The following is a 14,363-nucleotide window of genomic DNA, read 5'->3' on the forward strand; positions in this document are numbered from 1 at the left end:
GGAAGCAAATTGTTCTATCGGATTCAAGGGTTTTCTTTCAACAGAAGCAGCCCAGCTGTATCCTGAGTCCCAGCGTATGGATAGCGTGCTCATGTTACCATTGTTCTCCTTCCCTGTTTAAAATGGACACTGGATACAGAGAATCTATCTCTCAAGCCATTATGGATACTATATGCTGTAACAGAATACTATTCCTGTAACATCTGAAAGGGGACATGAGATATCACTTCCTTGCCATTCTTAGGTGACCATTGTTAAATGACGGGCAAATGTGTGGATTGCCATACAAGGGAGAAAACATATCTTTTTCTATTACTTCCAGGGTTACCTCAGTGAAACACTCAAAGACCTTATTTATTTAAGGGCTTTTAGAAAGTGCCTGACACCCCACCCAGAAAAGAATGAACCAGCATCCTCTGGAAAAGCAGCTCCTGAACTTGGGTAATATTGGCTTTAATGGAGTTGTGCCTACGCCCAAGATGTGTCCCGCAATTTTCTGTCCTGCCAGCCTAGCGGGACTGCTTTGCATTGCCATACAGGTGATTCCAGGTTTGATTTTCATTTCCACTTCCCCATGTCAGACGAAGGTGCCAAATCTGCTTCAAGATAGTAATCGAAACCACATTCTCAGTCCCAACCACATTCTCAGCTCATTCAGCCTTCAAAGACCAGTGTACCCCACTATGAGGTCAAATTGGCAGGGGCTCTAGGAAAAGGCCTGGCAGGATGAGAAACACCCTGCTCATTAACAATCCAGAATCTGCCAGTTACTGTAGCAAAAAGAAAAGCCCAGGGAAACTGAAGCAGCCCTCAAGTCGTTTTGGGACCTGCCTTGCCCTGTGCAATACAGAGCTGAGGAAATCCTTCCTTGGAAGCCCAGTTGATAGCACATAGATTAATCACATGGGTGTGCAAGAAAATAAGTAGATGCATGAATTCTTTAGCTATGCTATGCATTTCCCAATGCAGACTTCCTTCACTTTGATGCTAACAAGCTGTTGAGTTTTTTATTTTTAATTATGAACTGAAATCCCTTTTGCTATCAGTTATAAACATAACAGACAGTCTGCCATTTAACTTCAAATTCCTTATCACTCATGCAAGTTGTAAGTTTAGTCAACTTAGTATCTCTGAAATAAAATATTTGCCAGCAGAAAAATGAAAGGTTATCTCATATTAAATAAATACGTAGTGATATGACTAGCTAGTGAAAATTCCAGCCAGATGACTAGTGTTAATCTTGTAATACTATTAAACAAATCAACACTCGTAAAGGGTTTCTCAGCCCATTTCAAACAGTAAAAATGCAGGAGTAAAGATATCCTTGTGATTAAGGAACAGGTTTGTGATCCTAAAGATCCGACTTTGTCACATACTGTCTGGGTGACCTTTAATAAAATAACTACCCCTCAGTGTGCCTCAATTCCTACTTTGTAAGCTGGGGATAATGAAACATTCCAATTTTTACAAATAGATGAGAGTATCTTTGGTAGAGGAACTGTAAGTGACATGTTTAGATAACAGAAGGGGAGCCTCAAAGAAAGACCGAGATCTTCTGACATCTTAATAGAACTAACTTATAAAAATAGTAAGAAAATTATCACTGTTTTCATCTGAGGCAGAGGGGTTGCTAACTGTGGAAGTTAGGAAGCTGCTAACTTTTTTATTTGATACATTCCCAAATGTCAGTGTCTCAGGCAGACTGATCCATTCTGCAGCTGAGGTGTTCTCTTCTGCCCTGCTCTGAGAACTAGCCTTCCTCCTCCTCCTCCTTTCCCTGCCCTCCCCTCAGGTCCTTTACCTCTGTCTCCTTCACTCTATTTTCAAGACTGTCAAGGCTACAAGAGGTTCACATTTGAGAACCTCTGACGCACTCAGAAGTCATAAAAAGAGGATGTCTGCCTTCTGCAGAGCAGCAGATAATCTTTCATTTTTCTTAGGACAGCAGTTTTATAAGAGCTTGCTTTAACACACCTTGTCAGCTACTGGGATCAACAAATCTGTGAGAGGGAAACGCTGTTACCAAAAATATCTTTGAAAATCTGACTGGCCTCTTTTTTATTTTTATTTAAGGAGGAGGAAGAGAAAACCTAGCCAAACCCTTTGCTTACTTGACAGACATACTGTAGGAAAGAAAAAATGTCTCCAAAAATGAAGCTCTGTTGAAAGGCAGTACAACACCTCACAGCTACAGCGAGTGGCAATAGGCAGCATGCAGGAAAACAAGCTTGTCTTGAATTCACGAATCGACAAACTGGTTTCTTATAATAATTATGAATCATCATAAACTTCAAACTTCTAACTCATTATATATTATTAACTGCTCATTCAGCTCTTCTCTTTCTTGTCTTTGTCTCTTGGGAGAACTGGGAAGGCGTTTCAGAGCTTCCTTGGAACCTATGCCTTATGGTTGATTACTTCAGTGCTATCCCCAGGAGCGTCTAGTTACTATCTCAAACAGGGTTATTACTCCAGTTTAGAATGGTATTAACAATTCTGTTAATCCATCTATGCTGAAAAAAAAAAAAAAAAAAGTGTCCAGATAGCAACTGCACACACTGATAAGGAAGTTTTTATAGCAGAAATATGCTTTCATATCTAAAATTCTACTCTGAGCTTTTGAGGGTGGGGTAAAACTGTGGCTTTGTTATAGCCTTGAAATAGGAAATAAAATAAAAGGTAAGCCTTCCTGGGAATACACATTGTTAATCATCAAACCTCACCCTTACTCCAGAGAATCAATGTCACAGAGCAGTCGAAGTTCTGTTTCAGTGAAAGCAAGGCACTATCACGTTCATGAGGCCTCTTATAGCCTCAGCAATGTCTACAATCTATAGCATCATCTAAGTAAAATGTCCAAACACAAGTAAACAAAAGCTGCTATTTTTACTACAAGTGAATGTATTTTCTTTAGACAATAACTACATATACACTGAAGGTAGAGTCTGTAATTCTGCATTTTAAAAAACTTGTCACGACAGGTACGCTCACAAAAGACCATTTCCTGCCAGTGAAGTCAAGCAAGTAAAGAATATTTTCCAGTAATTTGAGAGAAGGGGAAGCAAGACCTAAGACCCAGATCTTACAGGAATTTAAGCATCTAACCCCAAAAAGTCTGAAATTCAAGTGAGGTTCCTAAAAAACATAAAGGCACCCAACCTGAAGTGTTCTTAGATCTAAAAAGACATGATGTTTCTGATGAGGGAAACCATCTAGGTTCTTTCACCACCCATATTGCTCTGTAATGCTTTGATAGCATTAATTGTTCTTGGTGCAGACCTGGTTGGAGATCCCTTGAAGGACCTGGAAGGAGTCTCATGGACTTGATTTCTCTGGATCTTGAGTGAAGGAATACAACTCTTGCAAACAGCCTGTTTAGAAAAAGTTATTAAACTTAATTACAAGCGCTTATCCTGTCCTTTTAAAATGAGCAGCGGCATAAAGTACTCAACCCTCCAACCAAAAAGCAAAAATCAAAAAACCCACAAAACCTCTTTAGTTCCAAAAGGTGATTTTGCAAAGTAACACATGAAAATGCAAAGAATTATTTGGAGTAGGGAATACAAACTTTTAAATTATAACTAGGGTGATGTTGTTTGGGCCAATGGCATGCGCATGGCCATCTATCTACAGATCAAGGAATGGAAAGCTGTTTTACAGGCTACTGGACAGATAATTTCTGTTACATCAAGGCAAAGATCAACCTTTATTTTTCATATGGTATTCATCAGTCTGTTCAGATAGTCCATAATACAGTCCAAACAGCAAAACAATTAGCTGCAAGAAAGCATTACTTGTTTGAAAGTGTTAACACAATTAGTCAAACTTCTTCATTTCAAACCCTGTATGTATTTATCTGAATCTAAATATATCCCTAAGACAAAGTAGCTCCAATGGTATGCAACAAAATGCTATGCTTCTATTAAAGCTACGTGAAAACAGAGCGGAAATGAAGCTAGTTAATCTCATTATCAGTGTGTGCTTCAACTGTATCAGGTCACAGCCTTGCCCACCTGTACCAACACTTCTGTAATTGATTCCTACAAGTCCTCATATGCTATGGCTTCCCGTTCCATTTAAATGCAGATGTGGACTAATGGAAGGGCTGCGCATTTCTGAACAGAAACTCGGGGAACATATTACTTGCCTATTCACTGATCTGAATGCTTTTATTCTTTTCCTTAAGAGCCTTTATTTTGTTGTGTGTATTTTCTTTTTTAATTTAAACAACATGGGGTTTTTTTCCATGCTCTGTTAAAAGAGGAAGGGGGAAAAGAGCTAATTATATCTGAACTGAAGTGTAACCATGGCCCTATTAAATAGGTAGCAGTTATGGGCTATTGATCGCAGTTCACAGGAAAAGCTTGTCATGTAGTGTCAAGAGGTTAATGTAATTACAAGAGCGGGCAGCAGGATCAGCTGTGTCCTCGAATAGGCGAATAACTAAAAGCTGCTTTAGAGACACATAATGTTGTCAAAGCATAAATAATTCATCCCAGCATTTGAGAAGAAATTACTGCTCTGTTCCAGCGTATTATTCAGCCATTAAAATCCTGCCCTTGTAAAGTCTTTTGATGTAGTCATATTTTCAGTTCTAAGAGCAGTTTTGGAGCATTCAGCTTTTATTAAGCCTTATATTGTGCAGTTTTCAAAGTATTAAAAAGGATATGAAATAGACTTACAATTTGTTTAATAACTGCATTGCAATTCAGATAAGAGGGAGAGAGCTGTGTGGATTTATGGAGTGCCTGTGCAGCACGAAGAGGAAGCCATGGTGGGATGTGATGGAATTTTTAAGTCCCCTAAGCTGGCCAGAATTAAATGAGCTTCAGCTATTTACTAGCGTGGATAGCTGCAGCAGTCTTCACAGCATTTGGTGGCCCATTTCTCGAGAGCCAGCGAAGTAGGAGAGCCATGAGAAGTGCCAGTGTGCCCAGCTATTCTCCTGTTACAACCTCTTGACTCCAGCTCTTTGCCTGTCCTTATTAAAGTCTCTGGCAATCTGATATCGAATGGCTTCCACTCTTTGCATTTGTAGCCTGAACTGTGTCTTGCTATTGGTTGCAATTCTACTACAGTTGCCCACGTTTACTGTCGGGGTGTATGGTGCTAATTTATGTTAAATTACAAGAAAAAGACCCTAAGTAATTGCTTCTCTACCAGAATGCGGCTAACCCCACACAGATGGGTAGATGGGTGGAACGACGTAAAAGAGCGAGGAAGGAGAAGGCATTACAAGGAACTGCTCACTCCTCAACCCTCCTGTCCCCATACCAAGTTAATCTGATGCTCAGACACTTCTGTTACACAGCCGAAGCCTCCAAACTGCCCTTCTCTAATAACTCCTAAATGAAATTCCCAGTTAAAATTTGCAAATAAGAGACCTTTGTGGTCTCAGCCCATCTATTCACAAACTTAGGGTTGCTGTGACTTTGACCACACATGTAAAAGAAAAAAATGTGGAGTTTGAATATATAATTTTGATGTCTCTGATTATTTTTTATGTTAATATTCAAACAGAAAAACAATTGTTTGTTTGAGAACAGACTAAGCAGTTATGAGCTTTAAGGAGAAGGGATGTGGCTTGACAGAGAAAACAGGCTTTCATTTCAAGCTGACCAAAAGGAAAGTCACCCTCCACACACACCCCCAACCAAGCTCTCCCCACCATTATTATTCATCTTGATCTCCTGCTAGAGCCTAGTCCCTGTCTTTCCCCTGCCCACAAACGTGGCTAGAGCTGGAAAGCTACAGCTAGAAATGTGAGCCTTACCCCCCCCCGCTAACTGTGGACCACTGTTCATTTCTCATAAAATGAAACAGCAGCCTGTATTTGGTATACAATTACAGAAAACAATCATAGAATGAAATATTACAGCTCCCAGATACTACAATGATTGGCAGCAATGTGAGGAAGAAAGTAACAAAAATTTAGTTGTAAAGTCAGTACAGGAAAAAAAGGCAAATAAAACAGAAACTAAAAGTGAAGCTGAGAAGACCACAATGGCATGAAGTAGAAGCTTACAAACAATTTGAGGGGAACAGTTCACCAGCAGAGGAAAAAATACAGAGAAAACATGAAGCAAGCAAGCAAAAAAAAAACCACCAAACAAAAAAACCCCACCACAGATTCTCCATTATCCTTTGCCTTATGAAAACCCTTAAAACACCACTACTCCAGCATAGCAGTTATTCTTCTGGCTTATTTTCAATAAGCACAAGTGAAGTCCTGCCAAAACCTGCTATTCTAATTTTAAATCAACTTTTTGAAGAGGACATCTCCAAAAGTCAGAAATTTTGACAACAGCACCTAATGAGACCACATTTCTATGACAAAAAAAGAGCTAGTTTTTATTCAGTCATTTCTTTTCAAGAACAAAAACCAAAAAAATTTTCAGGAAAAAAGACTCAGAGCAAGCAAGTTGGTCCTCATCATGAATATCCTCATCTTTGAGCTGTGTATATACTGCTTTTCTGTGTCTACTTCCTGTGCACTAGTGTACAGATGTTTGCTGTGCTGTGAGGGGAGTTTGTCTTGGCTTTGTGTATATCTGCATGGTGTTGACAGTGGGATTTTGATGTTTCTTACACTATTTTATTCAGAGCCTGAGGAACAGAGCCCGGTTTATTCCTAAGGGAAGTTGAATTGAGTATCTTAAATAAGATAATTAGGAACGTGTCAATATTCTCTATACACAACTTACGTCTCCACATATTTAAATAAAAGAGCAGGCAATGTTTGAGACTGCAATAACAAGCCTAAATAGCAACCTAACCGCAGCTTTCTGATGGTTCAGAAGTTACAAACCATGGAAAAAAGCATAAAAGTTGCAAAATCAGGAGCTTTATATTGTTTTCCTGTCCCTTAGGGTTTGTGTGGTCTGCCGTAACTCTGAAATCACATCAGTGTGCACAGGGACAGCTAAAGGCCAATCCCACATTGACTCCATCAGGTAGAGATTTTGTCTAGCTGAGGATTGTACTTTTTGTCATTCCTGTCATTAAATCTCATCACCCCCGATCAGCTGGCCTGGTTCACACCTTACAGTAGTGTTTGGCTTCCTTGAACCTACCCTGTGATAAGCAAGGATTAACATTTGTTTCCTATGCATGCCACATAGTAAAAATGAGATCTATGCATGTGCTCCTGTGTTTGGTTAACAGTAGCTCAGTTGTCTGCCATGACTACATGAAAACACATAATTCGTTGCCATAGGTTGGACCCAAACCCAAAGTCTTCTTAGGAAACAAGTCAAAACCTGAAGTTTTCACCTGGTTTGGATTTGAAAATTTGGCAATTCAGCAGTTTTGAATAATATCTGTGCGGAAAAAAAAAAAACCAAACCTACTACAATTAGACAAAGCCTTGTTCAGAAGGTTTTTGACATTTTTTTCTAGAAAGCTAGTTCCACATTTCCAGTTCATAAAGCAGTCTGAACCCCATCCCTCCTGCAGGGGAGGGCTGGCTGAGCAGAGTTCTTTTGCTGTTAAGAGATTCACTAGGTGACTGACACACAGGTTAAAATCTTTCTTCTTTTGAAGACAATAATAAAACTCCCAGTGGGGCTGGGATTTAACTTGAGGATTACAGCTGCTGTGAATCAATCCTCTACCAAGTTTAGAGGAGTTAGGCCAATTAACACCAGCCAAGGGCACAGCCCTTTCATTCTACCCAGAAGGCAATAATATCCATTATTGTTTTTCCTAGCCAGCACTCTGCCATTCTTCTTCACTACAATTTCCCCACTACCTCCCACTTTTTCTCATTTCCCAGTTCTGACACTTGACTTGCAGAGCCCTCTGAACCCTTAAAAATATTTGCTTTCTAAAAAGCAATAGAAAGAAAAATGTTTGGATTTTTGCTTTGTCAGGAATCTGCTTTACTCATGTCCAATTAAAAAAGGCAAAAAGTAATCGCCTCATCTTCAGCAAGGAAGGAGCTGGGGCTTTTAAAATATACAAACCAAGTGAAATAACAGCACAGACTGCCAGCCCCAAATCAGATGTGCATGGAGGGATGTATGCAATGCATTACAAACATCCACTCCACATCTCAGCCCACATCCAGGGATGACTCGGGTCCATTGTCCACGTTCTGAGCTCTTTAACACACAACAGATTTTGCATTCTTAGATTATCTTTTGTTTCCATAATTAGTAAATATAGTTATGAGTTTTTAATTCATCAGAGCACAGTGAACATTGCTAATTTGTGACTTCACTTTTCGTTATGACTTTGTAACAATGTGCTCTTTTCCACATTTTTGTGTTATAAGTTGTTCCTCTGCTCCTTTTCCCCTCCTCTTTCTTGGCCTCCTTTTTGCTTCTCAGCCTGGCTGCAGTTCTGCCCCAGCCGCCTCCTTCTACTTTCAGACAAACTTTTCACAGACCGGAGCCCAGACGGAAGCAAAGACAACCTCCTAACTCATCAGGGCTGTGCAGATTTATACCTGCTTATGATGCTTGGTCTGAACTAAAGTGCTGTAAGACAAACTGCACTAGCTCTGTGCTATTTCATGCCAGGAAAACCGCAGCTGACTTCTTAAGCCATCTTTAAGGCTGCTTCACACTTCTAGAAATCTGGGCCTTAGAATATGAACAGGGTTTTTCAGTTTTTTGTGTTTTTCTTTTAAATTACAGTTTCTCACTGAGAAAGTTTGATTGACTCAGGCAACATGAAAAAATCCCATGCAACTCAGTTGCCCAGTCACACACACTGAATTTCAACTAGTGATGAATCAAAGAGGACAGTTCATGAGCTGAATGCTTGACTGTGCTCTTCAGCAAATCCATTAAGACAATCCAGTCTGGTTTACAAAATGATATATAAGCAAAAAGAGCAACACCATATATATCAAATATCACCTACAAATGAGCACACAGCTGAAATGCAGCCGCTTGAAGTGGGTTTCACTTGAACCAAAGCCCCAGAATGCAACACTGAGGCTGAAGAAAAAACAAAAAGCTGCAAGATGAAACAAATGAAGCAACGCAGCTCCGATCCCACCAGTCCAATACTGCCCTAGGTAAATACCCCACTGCAAGTCACCTCATCTACAGGGATAAATGCTAGTTCATGCAGTTACATATGGAAGAGGCATGCTTTTTTTCACAGACTCAGACTTTACAAGGAACACAATTTGTTCACAAATAAGGCCTCCAGTTGCTCAATTTAAGATTCCATATGCTGTTCCTGTTAATAATGAGATATTAAAGATTACAAGATAAACCAACATGTCATTCTGATTCAAAAAGGTAAGCTTGTAAGTCCATAGAAATCCCTTTTTAATACAAGCAGAAAGGGCTTAGCATTAGTGTAAGTTTGTTCAACAGTCAATAAAAATTAGAACCAGCAAGGAAAAGGGTGGATGAACAAAAGATTTATATTCCAGCAACAAAATAAGACTTAGTGTTACAAAAATCATCTGATGACTTGTCCTGGGCTAGGAAGCTCTTTGGGTGACATGAACACTTGGAATTGCCTGGGCAGTCCTGTGTCTGTTGACAATACCACATATAGCTTCTCAGTCACACACGAGGGGCAAATTCACCCTCAGAACATGAAGCACATGTATAGGAACATGCGTGATGTTTAACAACTGTGCTCTTTGTGAGCAACACGAGGAAGCGTTCCAGTACCCAACAGCACATTGCCTTTATTTCCTCAATAATTTAAGTAGAGCTGCTTTTCATTTATTCCTGAAATATGTTTGTATCTGCATTAGATACTGTAGTGATCCTCTCTGGATGTGTGTCATTATGACAAGCATGAGCCTCTCCAGTCCTGTAATGAGAGCAGGGCTGCCAGGAAATCACAGTGCATTCAGGACTTGGGAAAATGGGAAGTCCTCACCAGTGGCAATTTAAGAGTGAGAGATGAGGAACGTTTAATGATGGAAAAGAAAAAATCTGACATAAATGAGAGCTGAAGAGTAGGAAATATGAATAATTTGGGATTAGCATAGGAAGGAAGCAATCAAGAAAACAATAAACCAGGACTTTATCAGACAAACGTTGACTTGAGGTTATCTGCATCAAGAATGAGTGTGCTGAAGGACTGAAGACCCAAGCACGGGTGAAGAAACCCAGTACTGGCACTGCTGATAACAGTGTGTGGAGTAATTACCAGTTAATGTAATTTTTCAAATGAAAACATGCAGGTTTCTTGAGAGACAAGGAGAACTGCAGATAAAACCTACCAAGTATGCCTACTGATTCTGCTGACAGTCCAGACTAGGCCCTTGCTTTATTTATTGCTCTGTCTGGTTTCTGTGATCAACACAATACAAATCTGAGCTCAAGCCCAGAACTGGCTATATGTGCTTCTGGAACACAAACCAAATCTGTTCGGCTTTTCTTCCTCCACTGTGAATAACAAAAGCTTATTTCAGTTGGCTGAGTGTTCAACAACAATTAACTTTGGGAGAAGGGAATGGAGACCACATCGTTTTTCAACAAACTGCAAAATTATAACCCAAAAAAACCCCCAAAATACCCCTGCTTTCAGTTAAAATACACACACACAAACTTAGCATGATTTTGCAGGTGTTTCTGATTTAAGCCACACTTGTCTGTTGTTTGCTGCTTTCCCCCACCCCTTTAGTAAGCAAATGACAAGCTAAAGGTTTGCTATGATACAAAACATACCCACCACAAAAGCACCAGGCAAGGCATCAGATCTGTTGCTCCCCAGCTTCTGAGCCCAGAAACACCCCATGGGATACCCGAAGACGCACAGGGCTCGGGTGCATCCCTGGCTGAACCTGGAAGCATACTTTGGTCCAGAAGAGCTTGCACTGCTTCCACAGTTAATTCACATAGAGACAGCATTTGCATCTCCTGATACTGTAACAACTCCCAGACCTGCTACCCAGCCCGAAGACAAAAAAATGACCTTGTATCCTCAGGTAACTGGCTCCTTGTGAGTTCCTTCTCCCCTTCCAAGCTGCTGCTGGCTAGCTGGGGAGCAAGAGCATGGGAGCACTGTAATTGCGGCTTGCAATTAAAAGAGATGCCCAGCAGCTGGGATACACCTTGGACAATTTCCACAGCTGGCAAAGGCTAGATACACATTGACCACTTGTGGTTTTATACACCTTGCAAAGGTCATGCTGAAGACAACCAGTTGCATTTACCTCAGATAAAAACAAAAATAATGTAGCTGAAGTCAGGGTAGCAAAAAGATGCAATGTCAGCAGTGTATTTGTCTTTTCTCCTTAACCAAACTATCCCTATGCACAGGTAAAAAGTGGCCCCAGAGAAAGAATTTTACCAATCAAGTCTCTATCATTTGAATAATTAGTCCCACCCAAACTCTTAAACTCAAGCTCAGGGAAAGATTGGTGTGCCTTACTTATGTTCTTTTATAAGAATGAAGAATTTTTTTTTTTTTCATTAAAATGTTCCCAAGATATTTCTTATTGTTACTAGAGAAAAGAGGCTGAACCATGAAGAAGTCTGCACTTTATGGGGAAGGTGATTGCTCCCAGGGACTCTGATTGCTTGTGGCAAAAATTCCCACGGGTTCAGAAGCATTTTTTAAAACGTTCTCCATCGATCCCATGAGAGCCACAGTCCCAGCCCATCACCAGACACATCTGAAAGCTAAGAGTGATGAGTGAGTCCTGCTGAATGAGGGCTTGTAGCCTTGTTTGGATCTGAGTCACCTTCTGACAGGTTGCTCTGTATCATACCAAAAGCATCCCTGTGTAACATGCACATTCGCTGCCAGCTGGAGTTGTCTTATTGTGTTGAAAATAAATAATAATGACATTAATGATTTGACCTAGAACACACACTGGCAGCAGCACTGCTGTGGAAATTGTACTTCAGCACTTGACAGGTTCATTTTCAGTTGTGCAAGTAAAAGTAGTTGCCAGTAAAGTAAAAATGCCAGTAAAAATCTGACACTGGTGTTACAAAGCCTATCTGAATTGTCTCCTACGCGTGGTCCTGGGACAGGTAAGCCCAGGCACACAGTGAGCTTATGGTCATATCCTCCAGAGCAAGCTCTTGCACACTTGGCATGTCAGTGCAATGTCAAACATAACTTCAGCAGCTGTCTTCAGCAGTAGTTCTGCCAGAGAGACACAGGTGGATCAGAGGTGAGAGCAGAGGTGTGGTGCTCAGCACTGCACCATGACAGTCAGCCAGAACAAAGCTCTTTTGATACATGTATGTGTAGACAAGGCAATTTCACATACACATAGATAGATACAGATAGATTTTGTACTACCACGTTGGAATGAAAGGAGCCCCTTTTGGAAAACTCCATTGCCGGATGCTACCAGGCAATATTACAGGAACTTTTTACTGGGAGCAACTCCTCAAACTCTTTTCAAAGGATCCATAAACTTATGCCTCCCACCATTTAACTTGTTACTAAGCAAGCGAAAAAAACCACCCACTCTAATCCAGCACAGCTCTTGCACACCCATCTGTGTATTTTGCTTATAATACTCAGTACTGTTGAATTCAAACACAGGTTTAACACAACTTACAAGTTATTCCCAGAATTGAAACAGTTGTGTGGACTTCCTTGGGTTTCATAATAGCTCCTTCATAGAAATGCCACAGTCAAGCAATTAAGAAAGCTAAAAGTAATCAGTCACCAAGGGTTGATTTGATTTAGCAGTTGGTGAATGCTTTTTGTTCTTGGATCAACTACACCCACTTTCAAAGCTGATTAAAAAATTTTGATGATCTCTTCCACCCGTTCAGGGTGATAAACTGGCTCCAAAACTAATCACCTCCAAACCCCTGGGTAAGTCAAAGGTAGTTCTTAGCAGTCTGCAGCCTGGTGTGAAGACAAAAGCAGGTGAAAAGTGAAGCAACACCTGTGTACAAAGTTTCTAGACATCGGTTTTTGAAGCCAGTAACACTTAGGAAAGCAGTAGCCTTGGGCACGGGAAGAGCGGAGACACTGCCTGCAAATACTCAGTAACTGCCACTGGCTTGGGCTCTCCTTACCTCACCCAGCACAGTAGGAAGCCACCACACAAGTGCACACGGTGCGGAACAGCATCATCGTGGGTGAATCTTCAAAACTTGAAACAACAGAACCTGCACTGCTGGTACTTCTGGAAAAATAACAGCCAGCTTATTAGGTTGCCTCCCCTCTGTAAGGGATCAGCAAAGTCAGCAAAAGACCCTGAATCCTGGCTCTGCCATTCCCATCGCTCCCGCAGGCAAAGCTGAGCCGCTGCTGCCCGTTTGGACTGTTGGATGATTGGGAGGATGTCATGTCCGTGCGCACCTGCCCAAGCCTGAAACTCATTTAATGTTATGAGGGGGCTGTTCGGTTTTCCATTTCTTTCCTCCATCTGTGGACACTAGCGACCAAAAGTTGGTGAATGATACGTAAATGTCCTGCCTCTTCAACAACCATAGTGGAGCACTCTGAGAGAGACTGCAAAAATAACAAAAAAGGTCTCTGAGGATGCCGCATTGCAATCCTAACCATTTGGCCAAACAAAACCCATCTGCCATCATAATATGAACCTGAAAACAAAGCTGACAGAGACAGGAGTTGTAGGACTCCACAGAAACCTTCCTGTCTGTTACTAGATACCATTATTTTGTATTGTTAAACATGTACTTCAAATATCTGCATGAGTAGTGGCCACATAAAAAAATACAATAGACAAGAAGACCAACCTGAATGTGCTATCACTACTTGAGTCGTTGCCAAAATACACTTTAAAATACATTTTCTGGTAAAAAATATAAATGAAAATTACCTAAAGTTTCATGTAGCTAAGTACTAGATCTTTAAGCTGATGCAAGTCAGGGCAGTCCCAGTGAAATCAGTTCATACCACCTGTGGGACCAGATCAACTCATTTATCCTTATTTTCTTATTATTGTCAGTGTTACCCTTCCTAGGCCTTTCACATCATGCTGCTTCAATCAACCCAGCAGCCTTTAAGTGCAGAACAACATCATCATTTGATTTTACTTCACATTTTTTTCCAGAAGCATTTTTTTCCAAGGGAGTTTTAACCAATTTTTTAAAAAGGTAGAAGTAAATGCTCTTTAATACTTGCCACATATGCAAATCTGCTGGCTGGGAAGTCCCAGATAAGCTCTCAGAAACAGACTAATAGGGTAAGCAGATGAACCGGGCACTCCCTTGCTTCCCTGGGGATTCTCGTGCTGAATTTTTGAGTTTCCAGGTGATACCATTGGCACGTGGCAATGAGATGGCACCAAGCTCCATAGCACTTCTGAAAATTTGAGGCCAGAGCTTTTAAGGGACTTCTGGATTTAAACCTACTGAAAACTCTCTCTCTGATGCCCGCTTACCTCCCAGATGTTTGCATTTTCAAAGCATGTATGACTTGGCCAGCTGCAGTTGCTGAACAGC

This window comes from Harpia harpyja, chromosome 12 (assembly GCF_026419915.1).
Source record: "Harpia harpyja isolate bHarHar1 chromosome 12, bHarHar1 primary haplotype, whole genome shotgun sequence".
Classification (NCBI taxonomy): domain Eukaryota; kingdom Metazoa; phylum Chordata; class Aves; order Accipitriformes; family Accipitridae; genus Harpia; species Harpia harpyja.